The sequence below is a fragment of the Sorex araneus genome, chromosome 1 (assembly GCF_027595985.1).
Source record: "Sorex araneus isolate mSorAra2 chromosome 1, mSorAra2.pri, whole genome shotgun sequence".
Lineage (NCBI taxonomy): Eukaryota > Metazoa > Chordata > Mammalia > Eulipotyphla > Soricidae > Sorex > Sorex araneus.
The window spans coordinates 121,920,971-121,941,908 of NC_073302.1; the positions used below are offsets into that span (position 1 = coordinate 121,920,971).

Sequence of the window (20,938 nt, forward strand, 5' to 3'; positions counted from 1 at the left end):
TGGTTAGCACCTCCCTTCCCGCTCCCGCGGGATCCGGGCCACGTGGTGGAGCCGCGGCCGCCCGCGCCCCGCCCGCCCGGCCGGCCCGGGAGCCGCGCGCCCACTGACCCCGCGGCGGGGAGGCGGCGGCGCAGGAAGCCGAGCAGGAAGCGAGCCCGGCGGCCGCGCTTTCCTGGGGAAGCGGCAGCCAGCGGGGCCCGGGGAGCCGCCTCCATGGGGTGAGTGCGCGGCGCCGCGAGTTGGGGAAGCGGCCCGGAGTGGGGTGCCCGGCCCGCGCCCCGCGTCTTTGTGTTGGGCTGGCGGCGAGGCGCGCGGGGCGCACGGCGGACTCGGGCCGGGGGCGCCGCCCGCCGGGGGTCCCGCCACAGGCCGCCAACTCGGCTGCACACCTTGGGCGTGGGGTCGCGCAGGCGAGGAGGGGGACCCGAGCCAACTTAGGAGCCGGAGGCACAGCTCTTCCTCGGCCACCCCGCCGCCCTTCCCCGCCACTCGCAGGCCGGGATCGCGGGGTGGCCGCGCAGCGCGCGCCGTGGGAATGAATGACCCGAGCCGGCGGGGCGGGCTGGCCGCGCGTCCCACCTGCCTGGCCCGCTCCGGGGCCGCCCTCGGTCCCCGCTTCTGGGCTCGACCCCGCCTGGGCGCTGAACTTGGAAGAGCCGGCGAGGGAGGCGCGAACCGGGCGAGCGCGGGTCCGCTATTGTTCCTTCTCCGACTCCCGGGAGTCCCGCTTCTGGCTCAGTGGTGCAGGCGAGGCCGAGACGGTGGTCGCCCCTGTGTTCCCCGTCGCTCCGAGGCGCGGGGGTCGGGGGTCGGGGGTTATCCCGGGATGCTGGAGTGCGGGGCAGGCCCCGAACTGCGAGGATTTCGGGCGCGGGGCGCGCGCCCGCCCTCTACCTCGACCGACTCCGTTGCACTGATAAAAGTGGGCATCTCCCCCCCCGCCCCGACACTTTCCCATCGCCGCGGGCTCCGACAGCCTTCTATCTGCGGTTTAATTTCTGCAATTTGCGGGGATCGTCTGTGACCGCCGGGCTCCGCGCGCACGGTGTTGGGACCCGGCGCCCCCCTTATTGTGGAGGACGGGTGAAGTGGTCCCAGAGGCTGGAGAGGCGGCCAAGAGAGGGAGCCGTGCGTGCACTGCTTAGACGTGAGCGCCTGGAAGCCTTGGTTTGGGGCTCTCAAAGTCCAAACTGGAGCGTCTCCAAGGAGCCCGGGCTCCGCGCAGCTTTAACTCCCGCGCGCCAAGGGGGGCACATCTGCGCGCTGGAAGCCGCCCTCCGCCCCCAGCGACCTGCCCGGGCCACGGTCTCGCCGGTGGTTTTAGTTGGGTCTCGGCTTTCCTTCCGCGGGGAGGACAATATCAGGCTGCCCGGGATGAGGAAACCTTGCCAGTTCTCTGGAGAATATGATCTCCAGGCTGGAAAGGGCTGGCGAGGGAAGTGCTTTTGTCCATAGGTCGGACTTGGTCGAAGCTTGTCGGCAACCCGAGAATCTCCCCTCTCTGAGGTTTGGAGTTGGAGTAGATGTTATTGCCTGTCCGGGAAGGTGGATTTGGGTTGCAACGTTCCCAGACTCCGGGGCCCGTACTCAGGTGTGTTTGGGATGTACGTAATCTGATCTTGTCTTGGGGTGGGGGGGGCTCGGGTGGGTGGGTTTCCTGTGTGCCCCCTCCAGCCGGATACCAGCATCTAGAGCTTGTAAACAGTTTTTCTGGTTCTTCCGATTTTCAACCCAGTGTTTGCATAACATGGGCTAGAAGCGAGGACCCGGGCTGGAGTTTTGCAGGTTTTTCATTTCTGTTCACTGAGATGCTTTTATGAGTAATTCGTTTATAGTATCATTTGCTCGCCATGGATTTGTTTTATGACTTTTGTGGGGTGGAGTGGATGTGACCCGGGTGAAACATCTTATTACTATGATGCGGTGACGTTGAGTGAAGAGAATGGGGGCTGGGCTTGGAGGTTGGATGGGGCTTGATAGTGTCCCCACCTCGTGCAGCCCCTGACAATGAAGTTCTGTGTTTAGACTGCCCCTTCTCAGGACACTGGGGCGGCACTCCGTATCACCCACCTTTTAAAGACGAAGAGGATACTTGGGGCAGTGGGGTAGAGAAACTGGACCTGGGATTTAGTGGAATATGATAGAGCAGCTTTGTTCATCGCTCCCTTCTTTTCTTTCAATATAAAAACAAGTATGAAATACTGTGAACAAAAGGCTATAGGTCAGTTTCCATGATCCACGCCAAAGAATTCCTGGGCTTTCAGTATTTGTTCTAGTAACCCTTGAATATACCCCACCCCCCGGTAAAAATAAATTGCACCCAGAAAAATATTTATCCATCCTTCTTTCTCCATCCTGATCCCCATGAGGAGTTAGTATATATGGTTTCCCAGCCTTGTCTGGTATATACCTGCAAGTGTCACTGTGTTGAAATTTGCATGTGGTTAAATTTGTGTGTATGCATATATGTATGTATATGGATATATACATACCTGCATATGTATAGCTTGAACTTTTTTTAAAAAAACTGTCCTGTTTCTGAGATATATGTAGATCTTTAACTACCACAGAAAATTCTAATATATGAATAAATGTAGTATACTCATTCCCTCGCCAAGAGACAAAAGTGTTTCCCATTATTCCTAGTTTCAGACACTTTTGCTGAGGACAGTGAATCCGTTTCCACTTTGCACTTCACGAGATCGTTCGACAGTAAACAGGCGCTGTGCTTTCCTGTGCACTGGCTTCTTGTCACACACTGACACGGTTTTCCCTGGGGGTGAGAATTGAACTTACACGCATGAGTTGGTGTGCTCTGCCAAGGAGCCACATACAGACCAGCACGCTGGGGCGGTGACTCAGGAGGGGTGGCCATGCTGGGGGGTGGGGAGGAGTCTTGGTCATGATACAGATTTCTTCCTGTCCACAGCAAATGTGCACGGGGCATGTAGGGTCTCTCTAGGTTATCTCTTGAAGGAAAAGGTAAAATGGATCCATTTATGGCTCCATTGAATTCTGAATTCTCTCAATTGTCCATTTCTGTGAGAAAAAAAAAGCAGAGCAAGCTAGGCTGGAGAGACAGAACAGGGGTTAAGGCACAGGAGGTATATGACGATACTGGTACCACCTCATTCCCCAGGCTACCCTGGAACAGAACCAGGAGTTACCCACCCCAAGCACCCCTGGGTGTGTCCTAAAATCTCCCTCTCCGCTAAAAAGCAAAAGTAGAACGGGGGCAATAACCCAAGTGGTGGGGGTCTATCCGTAGTGTGAAGGGGCTCCTAAGAGAGTTCCATCCTGGGCGGGTAGGACATCTGCCTTGCACACAGCCCACCCAGGTTCGATCCCCAGCATCCCATATGGTCTCCGCCCAGGAGTAATTCCTGAGTTGCAGAGCCAGGAGTCACCCCTGAGCATCGCCCGGCCCCGTGTCGTCCAAAAACCAAACTGGAACAAAAGAGAGTTTGATCCTGGAGCTGCCTGGCACGGTGCCCCCAGCAGTTGTGGGCGCGGCCCTGGTGGTCTCTGCTTAACCCTGCCCAGCACTGCCAGCTGTGCTCCTGAGACAGCCGGGCCCCAGCACTGAACTGTCAGGCCTGCATACCCACACCAAGCATTGTTGGGGGTGACTCTGCATCCCCCACACCCCGTGCTGCAGCGTGTGACCCCTGAGAAGGCCTCTTCCTGAGAGAGGTGGAGAGAGGAGATGAGCAGCGTGCTTCCGGCTAAGACGCCTTTTCTTGGCCAGGGCCTGCTGCTGCCCTATTCCTGCTCTTCCTCGTTTCTTCCTTGATAAGATGCAGGGGTTTGTGTAAACACTGACAAAGGCATGTTCTGGTTCCTAAGAATTTGTGAAAATGTGAGGGGGGGGGGAGGGGGGGAGTAACATTTTGCCCCAAATTGTAACCCTTTAGTCTGGAAACAATTTAAAGCATTTAAACATTTGGGGTTACTCATTAGTCCTGCTTCCTGCTGGGCCCCATGCCTTGCCTGTGGAGGCCCTGAATTAGATCTCCTACAGCCATTCCCGCCTGCTGCAGCCCCCAGCACTGCCAGAGGAGCCCTGGTGGACCCCAGCCCATGACCTCTATCACATCAGCAGCCTGAGCGTTAAACCATCGGTCCACACGGCGGGAACCAGAACCCCCGGCCCCCTGCATTCCGCTTGGCCTCCACGACCTCCAAAGAAGCTCATTACGGCTCGTGACAAAGGGTCTCTTTCCTGTCCTGTGCCACTGTCTGCTATTGTCATATTTGAGGGGAAAGTAATTGTGGGTGTTTACCCTCACTGGGAAAACCAGTCATTGGCTGCTGTGCCAACCCGTCTCCGTCCCATTGACGGAGGCTTTCAGGGGGCTCTGCTGTCGGACGCAGTGAGATGCCGTCTGCCTGTGACCCCAGGTGAGCCCGAGGTCCGCCTGTTTCACCGAGCACTGATGGACACCGAGGCAGGGCTGGCCCCCAGCCACCCACACCCACTGAATCCTGCTTCCCAGGCAGGATTTTTAAATTTCTATTTGTTGGCCAGCTGGAGTTGAGCTGCGCCAGCTCACAGGGAGACTTCCCGTGGGGAGCCTCTCCCCCCCTCACCCTCCCGGCCCTTCTCGAACCCTGGCCTCCCAGGCTGAGGGGCCACGTTTCCTGAGAGGGAGCAGAGCGCGGGCTGGAAGCAGGGGGAAGGCTGAGCCTTGAAGCACTCTGTGGCCTGTGGGGCGGCCGCTGCAAGGACCGGGAAGACAATGCCCTGTGGGTGACGCCAGCCCGTCCTGCCGCTCAGCAGCCTGAATCGGACACTGCCAGACGCTCCCTGCAGGACCATCTGTCTCGGAGTCGCTGCAGGGACCATCTGTCTCGGAGTCTGGGTGGCCGGGTCACTGTTGGGGAACACTGTAGGATTCCCTGGGGAACAGGCCTGGAGGTGGACTCAGGGGGTGGGGCCTGGGGATGGCTTTTAGAGGGCTGGGGGGGTTACTATGATTTTCCTCTCTTCTTCTCTTCCCTTTGCTGCTGCTCTTGCAGTGAGCGGGGGCCTCACCCTCCTGGTGCAGCGCTGAGACACGCCTTTTCAGAACTCACTGGGGGTTGTACAGCCTCGACCGTGGTGCTCACCGGAGGGCGTGCCATGTCAGTTGTGCTCACTGGAGGTGGCCCTGCTGCTTTATATTCAGTGCTCTCTGGGATCACGTTTGTTGTGCTCCTTCACCTGTCTGGCTGTGGTGTGTCAGATGTCGCACACTCTGATTGTGAGGCACCTGTGAGTGGCACTGGGGATCGGACTCATGATCTCTGGCTTGCAAAGCATGTGCTCTTTTTGCCGCCGAGTCATCTCCAAGAACTCAATTTACAGTTGAGCTGGAGGCTGAGGGGAATGAGAGGATCAACTCTTTTTTTAAAAAATTTATTTACTTTTTAATTAGTGAGTCACTGTGAAGCTTACAGTTACAGATTTGCACATTTTTGTGCTTGTGTTTCCCTCATACAATGTTCGAGAGCCCATCCCTCCACCAGTGTCCATTCTCCACCACCCAGTATCCCTCCCACCCCCCAGTCCCATCCCCCCTCCCACCCCCACCCCCTGCCTCTGTGGCAGGGCATTCCAGTTTCTCTCTCTCTCTCTCTCTCTCTCTCTCTCTCTCTCTCTCTCTCTCTCTCTCTCTCTCTCTCTCTCTCTCAAGAATCAACTCTTGGCAAGTGACCGCTGATAGAGACGTGAGCCTTAGTCCTGGCCGCACACAGCTCAGGGCTTCTAGATGCACTTTTGGTTCAGATGTAGACCCTCCCCTTGGGAGTCTGAGATGTAGCAGTCGAAATGGGCTGCTGCCCAGGAAGACTGGTAGGGGTTTGGGGAACCATGCCGGGGAAGAAGGGAGAGTCGCAGGTGAGTCCGACGGCACTGAGCAGTGATGGAGACCAGGGAAGGAGGCAGAGCACTGAGCATCCCGCTGAGCGAGCACCCTGCCAGCCTGTGAGTGCCGTGCTCGGGTGCCACGTCTCTGACCTGGACGGGCAAGCTCTCGGAACATCTCCTGTGTAAGTGGACGTGCCGGTGACTGGTCGTTTGTCCCTAGGGGGTTTCACTGCCAGGGAAGGCAGCCCAGGCTCCCTGGAGGATGTGGGGACTGTGGGACCAGAGTTGCATGTTCTGTTCCCGAGGGAAGGCAGCCCAAAGAAATATCTGAGCATGTTCCCAGCCTGGACACTGGGCCTGGGCCTCGGGGGCACGGAAGTGGCCTCGGGGTCCCACACCACTGTGTCAGGAGGTTTGCCTCCCCTCCTGAGTCCCTGCCGTGGCCTGGTCCACCTTTCCGGGGTGTAAGGTTTCCTTGAATGCTCTCAGAATCTTTTTGAGTCCTTGTTTAGAAACATAAAACTCCTTAGCAGGTGAATCTATAGACTATTTTTTGGGTGGGGTGAGGGGTAGGCGGTTAGGACACACCTGGTGATGCTAAGGGATTGCTCCTGGCTCTGCACTCAACAGTTCCTCCCTGGGGGCTTGGGGAGACCCTCTGGGGTGCCAGGAATCAGACTTGGGTTGGCCGCATGCAAAGCAAGTGTCCTACCCGCTGTACTATCATTCTGGTCCTCTTTTTCTCTCTCTTCTCTTTTTCTTTTTGGGTCACACCTGGTGATACACAGGGTTACTCCTGGCTTTGCACTCAGGAATCATTCCGGCGGTGCTCAGGAGACCATATGGAATGCTAGGAACCGAACCCGGGTCGGCTGTGTGCAAGGCAAACGCCCTACCTGCTGTGCAATCGCTCCAGCCCCCTTTTTTTCCTCTTAAGAGAAAACTTTCACAATTTTTTTTCCTTTGCAAACTCATTTTCTTTTCCTTTTTGTCTTGGACACACCTGGCTGTGCTCAGGAATCACTCCAGGTGCTCAGGGAACCATCTGGAAAGTCAGGGATTGAATCCAGGTCTGTTGCATGCGAAACAAGAGGGCTGCCTGTTGTACTGTCTCTCTGGCTTCCTGCATCTTCTTCCTCGGAGCTGTTTCTAATTGGCCCTCCCTTCCCTTGTCGAGATGACTGGAGATCAAACTCACACACACACACACACACACACACACACACACACACACACACTCTTTGTTGTGGTTCCTTTAGTTGTGGTACTTTTAATGCTTGCCAGTGGAGTTCCCTGAGACACTCACATGACTCTTAACTGCTCTAGAGCTTCCGCCTCCAGCCAGCAGAGCTCCCAGGAGTACACTGGGCACATGTGGGAGCCGTTGGGGGTCCAACTCAAAGCCTCATGCTTGGAAGAAAGTCCCTCCTTTTCAGTTTGCTGCAGAGCTGTTCCCCGAGCCCCTGTGAGCTACTTTTTTGGGCTACTCTCAGCTCTGCTGAGGGCTTCCAGAGATCATTCCTATAGGGGCAAGAGACCAGCTGGGGGTGCCGGGATGGAACCCAGGTCAGCCGCGTGCCAGGCAAGTGCTCTCCTCAAAGAGCTCCTCTCAGAGCCCAGTGAGCTATTCTTCAATCAGAATGAAAAAGCTACTGTTCGAAACCTACAACATATTTTATTTTGTCCAGTGCTTCCTAGTTTATATTAGAAAAAAAATAATGTTTTGGTCCACATTCCAAAGTACTCAGGGGTTACTCTTAGCTCTGTGCTCAGGGTTTGCTCCTAGTGGTGTTCAGAGAACCGTGTGGGACTGGAAATTAAGCCTTGTGGCTCCTACGTGCATCACATGTGCTCCAGCCTGTTCAGTGGTCTCTGCATCAGCTTCCAGGGTTTTTCTTTTTTTAAAGGAGCACCGTACTCATGCCCCAAACTTTCTCCATCAGTCAGTGCACTTGACCCAGACTCTGAGACGGATGTTCTCTGCACTTGATCCCACATCCTCGGTGCCGTTGCTTCCTACCTGCTGCTTTCCCTCTAGAGTCTATTTTAAAAGTTAAAAGAGATTTCCTCCTCCTGCAGCCTGTCTTCCTGGCCAATCTGTCGCCAGCTCGGTGCCTGCCTGTGTCTTCTTTGCAGTAAGCTTTTCTTTCTTCCTGTCCCTTAAGACAGCCTATGATTATTTTAAGTGTATGCCTTTTGGTGTGAATCTCACTGCATTGAAAGCTGGGTCTTTTCTCTCCAGGTGTTAAAAACAACTGAAAGAACAAACTCCCAGTCCCCACCCCAGAGGTACTGCTGCAGCCCCAGGTGTCCAGGGATCCTTACCCTGATGGTCCCTACTGTAGCTTCAGGTCACTAGTATCTTCTAGCCTGCAAGTCCCTGCTGCAGCCTCGGGTGACCCTTGTAAACCACGTGCTTCTGTGTGTGGCTTCCGGAACAAAAGCCCCAGCACCCCGACCCCAATCCTGTTGTGGGGTGAAATGTTTTAGGGCCCGCTAAAGTACAACATGGGTGCTTTTATTATTATTATTATTATTATTATTATTATTATTATTATTTTGCTTTTTTGTCACACCTGGCGATGCACAGGGGTTACTCCGGGCTCTGCACTCGGGAATTACCCCTGGCGGTGCTTAGGGGACCATATGGGATGCTGGGAATCGAACCCAGGTCGGCCGCGTGCAAGGCAAATGCCCTACCCGCTGTGCTGTTGCTCCAGCCCCAAATATGGGTGCTTTTTGCCACTTGAAGAGCGTTACTCAGCTGGATATTAGAATCCTTTTTTTGATCTTGGTCCACACCCATCAGTGCTTGGGGGTCCCTTCTGGCTCTGAGCCTGGGGATCACGCTCAGCAGTGCTTGGGCCCCGGGGTGCTGGGATCCTGGCTACTGCCTCCTGGAAAGCTTGTGTTCAGCCCCTTGGGCCCTCTTTCCAGCGCTTGATTTTGTTTTTCCTTTTCTCCTGTGTGCTTGTGGGGAGAGTGGGGCATGCACCCACAGTGCTTGGGGGCTACTCCTAGCCCTGTGATCAGGGGTCACTCTGGGTGGTACTTGGGGGATAAAATAATTTATTTGAGGTGGGGAAGGCTAGGGTGGGGGCCACTTCTGGCGGTGCTCAGGGCTTACTCCTGGCTCTCACTCGGCTCACTCCTGGATGGCTCAGGGATGCCAGGGATAGAACCTGGGACGGTCATATGCAAGGCAAATGCCTTCCTCACTGTGCTAGCGCTCCAGCCCCTGAATAATTTCTTAAGGAATGGAAGTGTCCCATGCACGAAGAAAATATTAAGCTGATTTTCCACATTATCACCACACACGAACACTGGCACTTGGATCTGTAATCCTGTGCAGCAGCTGTCTCCGTGATTGGACATTAATGGCGCAGAGAGCGTGTCATCTAGAAGGCCTGTCCCCCAGCACCACCAGGCACCCAGAGTGCTTGTGATACGTGCTAGTCCCTAGTGATATTCTTGGCTCAGCTCTCCTGCCTTCATATCTTCGCCTTTCAGTAAGCCTCCGAGAGGGGCAATGGTGACTCGAAAGCTTCATCACAAACCGATTATATATGACATAATGGAGATGCCCGTTCTGGGGGTACAGATCTGCCCTCCTCTCTGCTTTGGCACGAGCGCAGTAAGCAGTAATTCTTTTTTTTTTTTTTTTTTTACTTTTTGGGTCACACCCCGAGATGCACAGGGGTTACTCCTGGCTCTGCACTCAGGAATTACTCCTGACGGTGCTCAGGGGACCATATGGGATGCTGGGAATCAAACCCTGGTCCTTCGTGTGCAAGGCAAACGCCCTACCCGCTGTGCTATCAATCCAGCCCCAAGCGCAGTAATCTCGAGGAGCCTTCTCCCCTTTCCTGTAGGCAGAGGTTGTGTGTAGTCCACGCATCAAACCCTCCATGTGTGTGGCCCGCAGTTGGGCTTTCGTGCTTTTGAATCAGTAGAGTGTAACTTGCCTTTCCCTTCTCCGCTCTATGTTCTTCACTGACCCTGTTTGCAGCCCGGAAGCCCTCCCGGCATCCATCAGGGGCTGTGTGTGTTGGTAGGTCTATGTGTATGCATGAGTGGATTGTGGGAGGGAAATAGAGTCAGTCTTCATTTGCTCAATCATGGTGTGTGTGTGTGTGTGTGTGTGTGTGTGTGTGTGTGTGTGTGTACCAGGAATTGCACTTAGGATCTCATACCTGCAAGACATGTGCTAGATAGACCACTGAGCCAACTTGCCGGCCCCTTATGTTATGTTCAAGGGTGCACGAATGGAGCTGTCGGCGTCTTCTCTGTAAGGAAACGGTTGGGAAGCAAAGGCTGAGGGCTGGAGGCAGAAACGTCACGTTCGAGCAGCAGGACTTGGTTGGTCCCTGGTCCTGGGCACGACACCGGCAGGGAGCAGCCCGGCTGCTAATGGAAACACCGGGGAGGACTTTTCCGTCTGTCCTGCCAGGGAGGTGGCTCGGCCCCGCCGGGCTGGCACTGGGAGTGACGCCCGGGTACAGTCAGGGTGGCAGCCTTCTCCGCGGGTGTCTTGTTTGGACTAAACTCAGAAGTGGCAGCATGTTTGCGTGTGGAATCTTCCCCCTCTTCCAGGAGTCACTGCCCAGGGGTTCCTTGGATGGAGCCTTCGCCTCCCGCCCTCCAGCTTTTCCTTACTCATTTCTCCCTGAGTTCAGAGTGCCCTGGGCTCTGTGGGGCCGCATCGAGGCCCAGCCCGGGGGTGCCGCATCCCCCTACCCCCCAGCCCTCTCGTTTGTTTCACGGACTTTCTTTCTCTCCAGCGGGTTTCAGTCCAATGCTGTTCACCGGGTGGGTGGCTCCTGCCTCTGGCTGGCCGCAGCCCGGGACACCGTGGCCGGCTTTCTCAGGGCAGGGCTGCGGTGGCTGGAGGGAGTGGAGAAAGGAGGGCCTGGGAGATGCAGGATCTGCCGAGAAACTGGGCTCCGAGCAGCTGCCTCAGCCGCCCTAGGTGCCCTGTGGGACTCCGGGAAGAACCTAGTTCACTTCTCTGGGTTCTTGGACTGATTTTGGCTTTCCTCTTCTCCCTCCATCCCATTCCCGTCCCCTCTCCTCCCCTTCCCTCCCCTCCCCTCCCCTCCAGCCCCTTCTCACTTCCCCCCTTTACTTTGCATTCCTGTCCCCTTCACTTTCCTTCCCTCCCTTCATCACCTTTGGTTTCTTCTCCCCTTCCCTGCCCCCTCTCCTCCCTCCTCCCCCCTCCCCCCAACTCTGGAAACCCCATTGTTCCTGACTCTCCTTCCCGGGCACATCAGCCCTCAGCACAGACCTCTCCAGGTCAGTCAGCGGTGCAGTTTTTTCCGGGGGGGGGGGGTGCTGCAGTGGGTAGAAGGTGGGACACTGAAGTCAAACCAGACCCCTCAGGGCCAGGGAGCCAGGGAGCCTGAAAGGAAGAGCAGAGCCCGGGGCAGCCGGCGGCCCTGCTGCTGGACCCGAGGCCGGTCTTGGAAGCTTAGATGAGAAAGCACCTTTTGGAGATGATGTTACAAGTCACCTGCGTGCAGGGGAGATTCGGGGAGTTCCTCAGGCCAGGGATGGTTCCGTGTTCCAGAGGAGGCTTGTGAGGCTGAGCCCGAGCAGTTGAAATTGGGTGGGTTGGCGGTATGAGGTAACCTCAGAGCTTTGGTGGGCGAATCTGGGCGTAAGGAACAGATGTGGCCCACCAGAGAGGAATGTTGGCTGGACTCCCGCCCCCAGAGCAGTGCTGCTGCCTCGGACTGGTTCCTGGACCTCGATCCGTCAGCTGGATTTTTTTTTTTAATTTTGTAAAGAATGATGTATTTGTTTCTCCAGAGAAATGTCGTCTTGTGAATAAAGGCGAGTTGTGGATATAGCGTTCTCAAGAAGGTTTTCCTAGATGATTATTATGCTGCAATATCGGAGTGACTTCTGCAGCTTGAAAAGAATGTGGACATTGATTGTCTTTGGGGAAGAAAGAGTGAGCTCTGAGAGTATTTTGGAAGGGATTTCTTCCCCAATGACACCATCGCCTATTATTTGACCACACTTTTTTGGTGAAGAGATTTCCTAAGCAGTGGGTGTCCTCCAGTCCTTTGATCTGTCTCCCCAGTCCTTATCTGGAACCTTTTTTTTTTTTTCTTTTTGGGTCACACCTGGTGATGGTCAGGGGTTGTTACTCCTGGTTCTGCACTTAGGAATCACTCCTGGCGGCGATCAGGGGACCGTATGGGATGCTGAGAATTGAACCCGAGTCTGCCGCGTGCAAGGCAAATGCCCTACCCACTGTGTTATTGCTCCAGCCCTTATCTGGATCCTTTTAATAAATCTGTCCCCTAGTTAATTCATAGACTAAAAGATTTGTATCCAAGTCCTCAATCCATAACGTTCAGTTGAAGTTGCTTGTTTATTTGCTTCTTCATTCATTTGTATCTAGTTTACTAATCAGTAAAAACCTCCTTTTAATGGATTCAGTGACGTCTGTACCACCTGCCTCTGCATGCCACCTATGAGTTCAGTTTCGAAAGCTAAAGTGCTCTTAAATTAGAATTCTTGCTGTCTACTTTCACATAATAGTAATACTAATGTGTACAACTTTGCTTTGCACAAAGGTCTCTTTCCTACTGTCCCTGGTGACTCTGCTGCATCCATGTCCCTGTGGTGCTCTGTGATTTGATTACAGATGTGAGTTGGGGAGACAAGATGTGGAGGGACGAGATAGTCCGTATGGTGACACGATTCTGTGAACCTGGCGGATGCTCAGAGCTGAGTGCTCTTGCTTTGGGGCTCTTTCTGGGGGCGTGTTCTGGCTTATGTGATGAGCTAAAATCCACACATCTTTCTTGGAGGAGAGTTGAGGTTTGGAGTGACATGCCAGCAGTGCTCAGGGGTGTTCCCTGTACTTTGGGGACTGGCCATATGTGGTCCTGGGGTTCTAACCGTGCCTCATCTAGCTGCTTGCAAGGTAAGTGCATTCCCTCCTGTAAGCTCCCCTCAGTCCTGAACTTCAGATGCTGCAGTTCGCAGCACCTGTGAGTGTCTGTATTTGGAGATGAATGAAAGGAAATAAGGCAGACGCAGCTCATGTATGGTGAGGCCTAATCCACAGTACAACTGGTGACCTCCTGTATTGTCTTCTGCACCCCAGTGGACTAGATTTTTGCCCTCCAGAACTGTAAACCACTGGAGAATCTCTTCCCTTGCACCCCTGCCTGGCCTGCACCCATACATACTCACTATACCGAGTCCAGGTGGTGCTCAGGGGCTGTTCCTGGCTCTGTGCTCAGGAGTGACCCCTGGTGGTATTTGGGACTGTTTGTGGTGCCCGGGATTCAATTCAGCACCGTGGATGCAATTGCATGCAAGGCCAGTGCCTTCCTTGACCTCCTGTTTGTTCTCTCCGGTCCGTAGGAAGGCTTTATGAAAGACAAATGAGAAACATGTCAGAACGAAAGCTGGCTTCTCCAGAGAGAGGAGGGAAGCTAGCTAGTAAAGAAAACTAAACTTCGAGTCGTACTGCACCTGTCAGTGTGATAAAAAATGTGTATTTATACACCCACTTGGAGTAGCGGGCAGCAGGTGGTTAACTTGCTTTGCAAGACTGATATGAGGCCTTCGGAGCCGTCTGTAGATAAGAGTGGTCTCGACTTGGAGAAGGACTTTGAACTCTGGTGGTCTTCTCTCCGTCTTATCAGGCCCTTTGTTCCTTCTGAATCGCCTGCCTGGGTTTTGACCGGATTCTTCCGTCAGCATTGGGCTGGCTTCTTTGGAGATGATTTCTTTTTCTTTTTCTTTTCTTTTCTTTTTTTCTTTTTTCTTTTTTTTGCTTTTTGGTCACACCTGGCAATGCACAGGGGTTACTCCTAGTTTTGCACTCAGGAATTACTCCTGGCGGTGCTCAGGGGACCATATGGAATGCTGGGAATCGAACCCAGGTCGGCCGCGTGCAAGGCAAACGCCCTACCCACTGTGCTATCGCTCCACCCCTGAGATGATTTCTTATCTCTAAACATTGCTTGTTTTTATGGCTTCCTGAAATCCATTGCCAAGCCCCTTCACCCCAACTTGACTGCCTTCATCCTCACGTACCTGCCTTGAGTGTGTACCCCCTGACACTCTGAGCTCAGGGACAGCCCCCCCACCTGGCAGGAAGGACTTTCTCCTCCTTGAGAAGCTCCCCGCCCAGAAGGAAGAGTCTCTCGAGCAGCCTCACAGGGAAGGCCTGTTGCCAGCTGGGGAATCCTTGAGATATTTCCCGGCCTCTCCAGGCTCAGGTCGACAGAGACGTCAGCCTGAGCCTCGTGCCCGGGGTCGGGTTAGCTCATTGTGGACCCTCCCTCGGCTGTCTGAGCACGTGCTTGCGCCGTGCCGCAGGGGTGTCATGATGAAGAGGAGAGGGCAGGCTGCCCGGAGGATCTCAACAAGCCAGCGAGTGTTGTTTCTGCCTTCCCGGTGCCCTGGGCATAGACTCCGTCTCTGTGGCTCACTGATGTCGGCATCCTTCCCCTCCGTCCTGCATTTGGGACACAGAAGAGCCTTGCTGAGGCCAGGTGTGAAGTCTGAGTGCCATCGAGGTGCTAACCCCTCATGGTCCTACACTTTCATTCATGAATACGAAACAGGAAGGCAGGTGGGATGGGGGAGGGATGGGAAAGAGTTTCTCAGAAGTACTAGAGGAATTGCCCCTCCCTGGCCAAGGCTCTCTTGGAGCACCTGGCCAGAAGGGGCCTCTGTAAGCCTCAGGAGTGCGTCAGAGGGAACTCCTAGCTCCAGCAGGCACCTAAGTGCCACCGCCTCCTGCCAGGTACTGCAGCGTGGTGGGCATGGCCTTTGGGGTAGTGACCGCTCACGCAGCCGCAGTTATTTTCCCCTTTACCAGAACTTTGGACTCACAGCTCAGCCTCCATTACCTAATTCTGAAAAGGACATTCTGGCTATCCCAGACACACTAGACCATTAGCCTATTCCAATCAAAATGCACCCCAGACTCACCACAGTAACAGTGAATGCAAGAATCTGAATAAACCTTACATAAAAGAACAGACCCTCCGAAGCTGTAATGCTGGCCCAACATAAGGCAAAGAGGAGCACCAAAGAGGGAGTATGCTTAGAGAGGAAAAAGGAGACCTCCATCACCAAGCCCATCTAGAATCCTCTCTTGCAGCGAGAGGGGGTCACTGATGGTGAACGGGAGGGACCCACCTCCATACTACTACAGCATGAAGAAACCGAGCAGATCCCTGTCATGAGGAATGAATGAATGAAAAAAAAAGAAGTGCTAGAGAAACTGCCTTGCCCCTTGTTCTGAGTTGGCCCAAAGGCACCTTCTTTGGAGATGCTGATTCTGAGGCACTGACCAGAAAAGGGTAGACCGCTGCCCCATGGAGGCGCACCTAGAGGAATGAAAGGCTGTGGTCAGAGCTGGAGCAGACCCTGAGCATTCAAGTCTTCCACCATGACCGCTCTGGTAACAGACTTTCATCTGCATAGGAAGCCCCAAGCGGGGGCAGTTTCAGGAAAGCTCAGCAGAACCAACTTTGCAAAGAGAAGCAGGGTACATTCCCAATCTGAGATACAGAATTCTCTTTTTACTTTCTGGGGTAGAAGCCTACTTTCTCTCTCCCATCCTTTCTGTTTCGGGGCCTCCCCCGGCAGTGCTTAGGGCTTATTCCTGTTCTGTGCTCAGAGATCACTCTTGGAGAAGCTCTGCATACCATGTGTGATGTCGCGGGTCAAATGGGGTTGGCTGCATCCAGGGCAAGCACCGTGAGCTCTGGACTAACTTTCTAGCATCCCTACATTCTCTCTTGAATGTGTTGCTCTCCACTCAGGTTTCCCTGAAAAAAATTATTCTACTTTGCAGATCCCTTAAATTATTTTCTGTGAGACTAGACATCAGGTTGGAAAAATCTGGGTGATGTGAGGACTGATTTCCCATTCCTTCATTTTAGAAAAGTAGCTTGCTTTATTTTTTAATTGAGTTCCTGTGAGATACACAGTTGCAAAGTTGTTCATGATTGAGTTCCAGTCCTACAATGTTCCAACACCCGTCCCTTCACCAGTCTATTGTTGCTTCCACCAGTGTCCCCAGTTTCTCTCCCACCTTTGCCTGCCTCTGTGGCAGACACTTTTCTTCTCTCTTTTCCCTTTTGGGCATTATGGTTTGCAATAGAGATACTGAAAGGTTATCGAATATATCCTTATAACTATTTTCAGTACTTAATTCTTGTCCCGAGTATTCATTTCCAACTATTACTGTGATACTGATCCTTTTCTATCCTAACTGCCCTATGTCCCCCATATATTTGTGGCAAGCTTCCAACCAAGGGCCAGTTCTTCTGGCCCCTGTTTTTTTCTCCTTCTTGGATATTAGTCTCAGACTATGTTTTCTTAATATCCCACAGATGAGTGCTATCGTTCTATGTTTGTGCCTCTCCTTCTGACTCATTTCACTCAACATGATACTCTCCACATCCATCCATTTATAAGCAAATTTCATAACTTCCATTTTCTTGGTGGCTGCATAGTATTCCATTGTGTAGATGTGCCATAGTTTCCTTATCCCATTCGTCTGTTCTTGGGCACTCGGGTTATTTCCAGATTCTGGCTATTGTGAATAGTGCAGCAGTGAACACAGGGGTGTAGATGGCATTTCTGCTGTGATTTTTGGGCCCCCAGGTGTATCCTCAGAAGTATTGATGGGTCAAATGTGAGCTCAGTTTGTAGTTTTTTTAAGGAATGTTCATATTGTTTTCCAGAAAGGCTGGACCAGTCGGCATTCCCACTGAGGATGGATGGGAGTTCCTTTCTCCCCGATTTTCCTGTTCCTGGGGGAGTAATCCCTTGCTCCAGCTTGAGGCCCTGGCTCCCTGAGATCTTGAGTGATAGAGATTAGCATCCTGGGCCATTGAGATCTTGGGTGTTGGAGATCAGCTCCCCGGGTCATTTAGATCAAGTGGAACTCGGGTCCAACCTGGCTGTAAGTGTACATGTCGAGCACAGAGCCAGGGGTAGCGCCTGAGCACTGTTGGGTGTGGTGCCAGCCTGGTAATTTTTTTTTTCTGGAGAATAGAAGACAGAAAAGTAAAATAGTTTCATTGAGGCAATCTACTGATAGCATAATATGGCATTCTTCAGAGATCTAAGAAAGAGAGGAATGGCTCAAAAGTAAAGGAGAAATGGCAACTCTCTCCTCTCTTACCCTCTGCCACCATCACTCTGAGCTGGGATGCAGGTGACTCCTGAATGGGTGTCACCCCTTGCTGGGTTTGAACTCTCCTGATTCCTGGCATTTAGAATCTCATCGGGTCCCCTACCTGCTGTCTGACTCCTGTGGGATCCCTGTGTAAGGTTTGGGGCAGGGTTGAGTCCTCTTTAGTTGCAACTTCCTTTTGCTTCCTATTTCCTCCAGTGCTTTGCAGTTTTTTAACTCTTGGATTTTTTTGTAGCTGGGAAAGAAAATTTCTGAAGCCCGTTGGTACGTGTACCCACACTTTCACATGCTCTGGAAGCACCCCCGTATTCTGTGGCAGAAGTCCTTCGAGAGAAGCAGATGACTCGAAGGCTGCTGAGCTGTGGGGATGGAGTAGGAAGTCTTTTCAGTGTCTGTGTGAATCTTGTAGGACCGAGTCCTGCTCGCTGCTGTATCGTGTGCTGGAGAACGGGTGTGCGCATGCAGATACCATCGGCCTTGGCGACGTAACCTCATTCCTCAGTAGCCATGGCTAGTAAAAGCAGCTAATTGCTGTCCTAGAATTTCAAGCAGAGAGAACTCTCTTCCCATCCACTGGCTCCCAACCTGAATTTTGAAAGATTCAGTCAGTGAACACATTTCCTTATTGCGAACGTCCATCTGGCATAGCTCCTTCTAAAATGTCACTCTAGATTCCGGTTAACACATTCGTGCTGGCACTGTAAGCTGTGTGACTTAAACCACATCTTCATGTGTATCAATATGTTTAATACCAGCGTCCGTTTCAGGTGTGTATTACCCAGTCTAGAACGGTTAGTTCCCTAAACAACATGGAGCATCCAGATTGCCCAAGGAGGCTAAAAATAAATAAATAAATAAATAAATAAATAAATAAATAAATAAATAAATAAATAAATAAATAAAGCAAAAAACGTAGGGCAGATTTCCGGGCTGAGGATGTAGCCCAGTGATAGAACGTGTGTAAGGTCCTGTATTCAGTTCCTGTCACAGCCAAAAACAAATGGCAGATTTGGGTCTCACCTCTAGAGCATTACGAAATCAGAAAGCCTGGCTGGGATGGTAAGAGGACCTTCATGTGCTGACATGCTTGGGCCCTGCCAACTCTAAACCAGTCTAAGGGTCATGTGTGTTGCTGAAATGGGGGAGGGAGGGAGGAGCAGTCTGGACATAGAAACCTGTCTCCTCCCGGTTCCCCTTCTGCGGCTGCTGGTGGCAGTGTGACAGTGATGGGGAGTGGATGCCGCCTCCTTGGCTGGGCGGACCCATCACACACTCGGTCCCAGTGGCCATACTCTTAGTTGACGCACACCACTTAGGGCCGGGGGAGGGGAGTTTCACACATGTGCTCACTGGGGGGCACACTTCTTGGCCGTGGCGCCTGCACATCTTCTGGGTTGTAGTGCTGACAGCTTCTATACCTCTTGATGTGTGACTTACACACGCCTGGATGTGACCCAGCCAGGAATCTCTTGCAGAGTGGGGAGGTCACGGATAGCAGAGATGGCAGGGTCATGTGAGATAACACGTGGGGCATGGGGGATTGAACCGATGGCCGTGTGGGTGCAGGTCAGGTACCCTGAGCCTCTGCATTAGTCCTCTGGGCTTGCAGTTCCCTGGGACTCAGTGTCTAGAGGAACTGGCTTTTCCATGGGTTGCTCTTCGTGTAGCCTTGCCAAATAGATAGAAGTTCTGGGAGTTGGGATTTGGGAATTGTAAGATCCCAGCTCTCCCAGGAAGTGAGCCCTTGATTTGCTCAGGGGTCCTGCTGGGGAAGAAGGGGTGCCGGCTGGAAGGAGCCTAGCCTCTTTTCAGGGGCGCTTGCTTCCCACTAAGCTTGACGTCCAGGTGTGAGATCCATTCCCAGATACCAGGAAAGCAGTGAGCTGGCAATAACTTTTATAATCCCAGCTGCAGTTCTTGTTTCTGGAGTAATTTTTTTTTTCTGTAGGTTTCCAGAACTTTCTCCCCAGAGTGGCCCCTGTCAGCCGAGGACCACCCAGCTCTCACACACCCAGATCCACATCTCCCCCGGAGGCAGCACCTACCTTCCCCTGCCTGGAAACTTTTGGAATTAGTGGTTTTATTTACTTAATCCTCTTCAAATAAGAGTTTGTATACTTCTCACTGCTTGCTATGCTAAAATAAAAACAAACAAGGAGAGGAGAGAAAAAAGGAACAGCAAAGAACCAACCAGCCACCAGCAGAAACCCTCTCCCAACCCCAAGGGCACCTGACCACCTGCCTGAGACATTGTTTTCTTTACTTTTTTTAAAAAAAAACTTTATTTTTATTTGATGAATCCCGTGAGATACAGTCACAAAGCTGATCATGGTAGGGTTTTACTCCTACAATGTGCCAACACCCATCCCTCCAGGGCTGGAAGAGAGAGGAGGGGGGGTCGGGTTGGAGAGAGAGAGAGAGAGACAGAGACAGAGACAGAGATACAGAGAGACAGAGACAGACAGAGACAGAGACAGAGACAAAGAGAGATTGAAATTGAGGGGAGGAGATGTTGCTTTCTCTTGAGCCAGTGGTAGGTTGGGAATCTACAGTCTCTGTATATGTGCTTGGATTCATCCAACCTTGTTTGTCTTGACACGACCAAGGCCCGTGTCCTAAGTCAGCTCCGCTTTCTGTTCCATCTCCCTCAGCTCCAGACTCTCAAGCTTCAGTGTACAACAGAAACGAGAGAGGCTCGTGGCCCTTGTCTCCTGGGTTTCCCCTGGGTCATAGTGGACTAGGAGGCGACTCTCAGCAGCACGGCCCTGGGTCCTTCCTCCACAGATTAGCTCGGGGCCAACTTGGAGAAACAGAGTCCAGGAATTTGCACTCTCCCGTTAAGGCACTGGCCCGGTTTTCTCGGCATGTAAGTCCTTGGCAGTTAACGGGGTGTGATTCTGATGCACACCGTCTCCAAGGCAACACACCTCTTATCACTCCTGCCAAGGCCTGGATGGTTCAGAAGGGACCTCGGGGAGGCTGCAGCCATGTGGCGGCCTCCAGGTGAAGGTCATGGAAGGCCTTTATGATGCCGGGGGTCTGGGTCATGCATGCCAGAGTCCAGCCGAAAGGCAGCAGCGGTAATGAAGTAAATAGATGAAGAGCCTGAGTCTTTGGACGACTTCCAGAGGGGGTTGACAAGGAAATGAGGAGGCCCATGTTCTGTGGCTTGTGTTCCACGGCTGTCCCTCGCCTTGTCTCCACATCAGCCTGCTCCAGAGGGCCCTGAAGAGCACTGGGTGAACCCTGGGCCGCCGTGGCAAACATGACAGCACAGGCCCTTGGTTTTACGGACACCTTTTGTTCACATTCCTCTGTTCTGGCTTGATGTCAGGTGAGGTGTGGACGTTACCTGCCTTAGTCCTTACTATATGTGATGGGAACTTGCACGTGGCCTTTTATCTTATCTTTTTTTTTTTTTTTTTTCTTTTTGGGTCTCACTTGGCGATGCACAGGGGTTATTCCTGGCTCTGCACTCAGGAATTAACTCCTGGTAGTGCGCAGGGGACCATATGGGATGCTGGGATTTGAACCTGGGTTGGCGGCGTACAAGGCAGATGCCCTACCCGCTGTGCTATCACTCCAGCCCTATCTTATCTTATTTCATTTCAGTTTTTGTGACCTAATTGCCAGGAATTTGTACCCTACTGCTTAGTACATTTTCCCAGGTTTAAGGACGAAAAGATAATATCTGTACCCCATCCTTGCTTAGGAATCTTTGGGGGGCTTGTTAAGCTTTGAAGCTTTGAAAAAGCAGTGGAAAAAGCATTCCAGGCCCACCAGGCTTTGGGGGCTGGCCCAGAATTCCATCCTCACCAAGCTCTTTGCCGCAGACAACCGTGCCTGGCGCCCGGCAGCCTGGCTTCTGCGGCCGGGAAAGAGCTTTAGACTAGGTTGCAGTC

General features: G+C 52.9%; 1 protein-coding gene across 5 annotated transcripts in view; it reads left to right on the plus strand.

Annotated features, from left to right (window-relative positions):
* The window catches only part of RAI14 (retinoic acid induced 14), a 163,434-nt gene that overhangs the window by 9,485 nt on the left and 133,011 nt on the right, over positions 1 to 20,938 (plus strand). For 2 of the 5 annotated variants that reach the window (XM_055147276.1, XM_055147302.1), the window contains exon 1: positions 68 to 218. The exons of 2 other annotated variants lie outside the window; for them this stretch is intronic. The gene's annotated coding sequence lies outside the window, so the exon portion shown is untranslated. Of the gene's footprint in view, positions 1 to 67; positions 219 to 1,368; positions 1,592 to 20,938 lie in introns of those variants that run through there. One more of the 5 variants, XM_055147283.1, reaches the window with a different exon arrangement.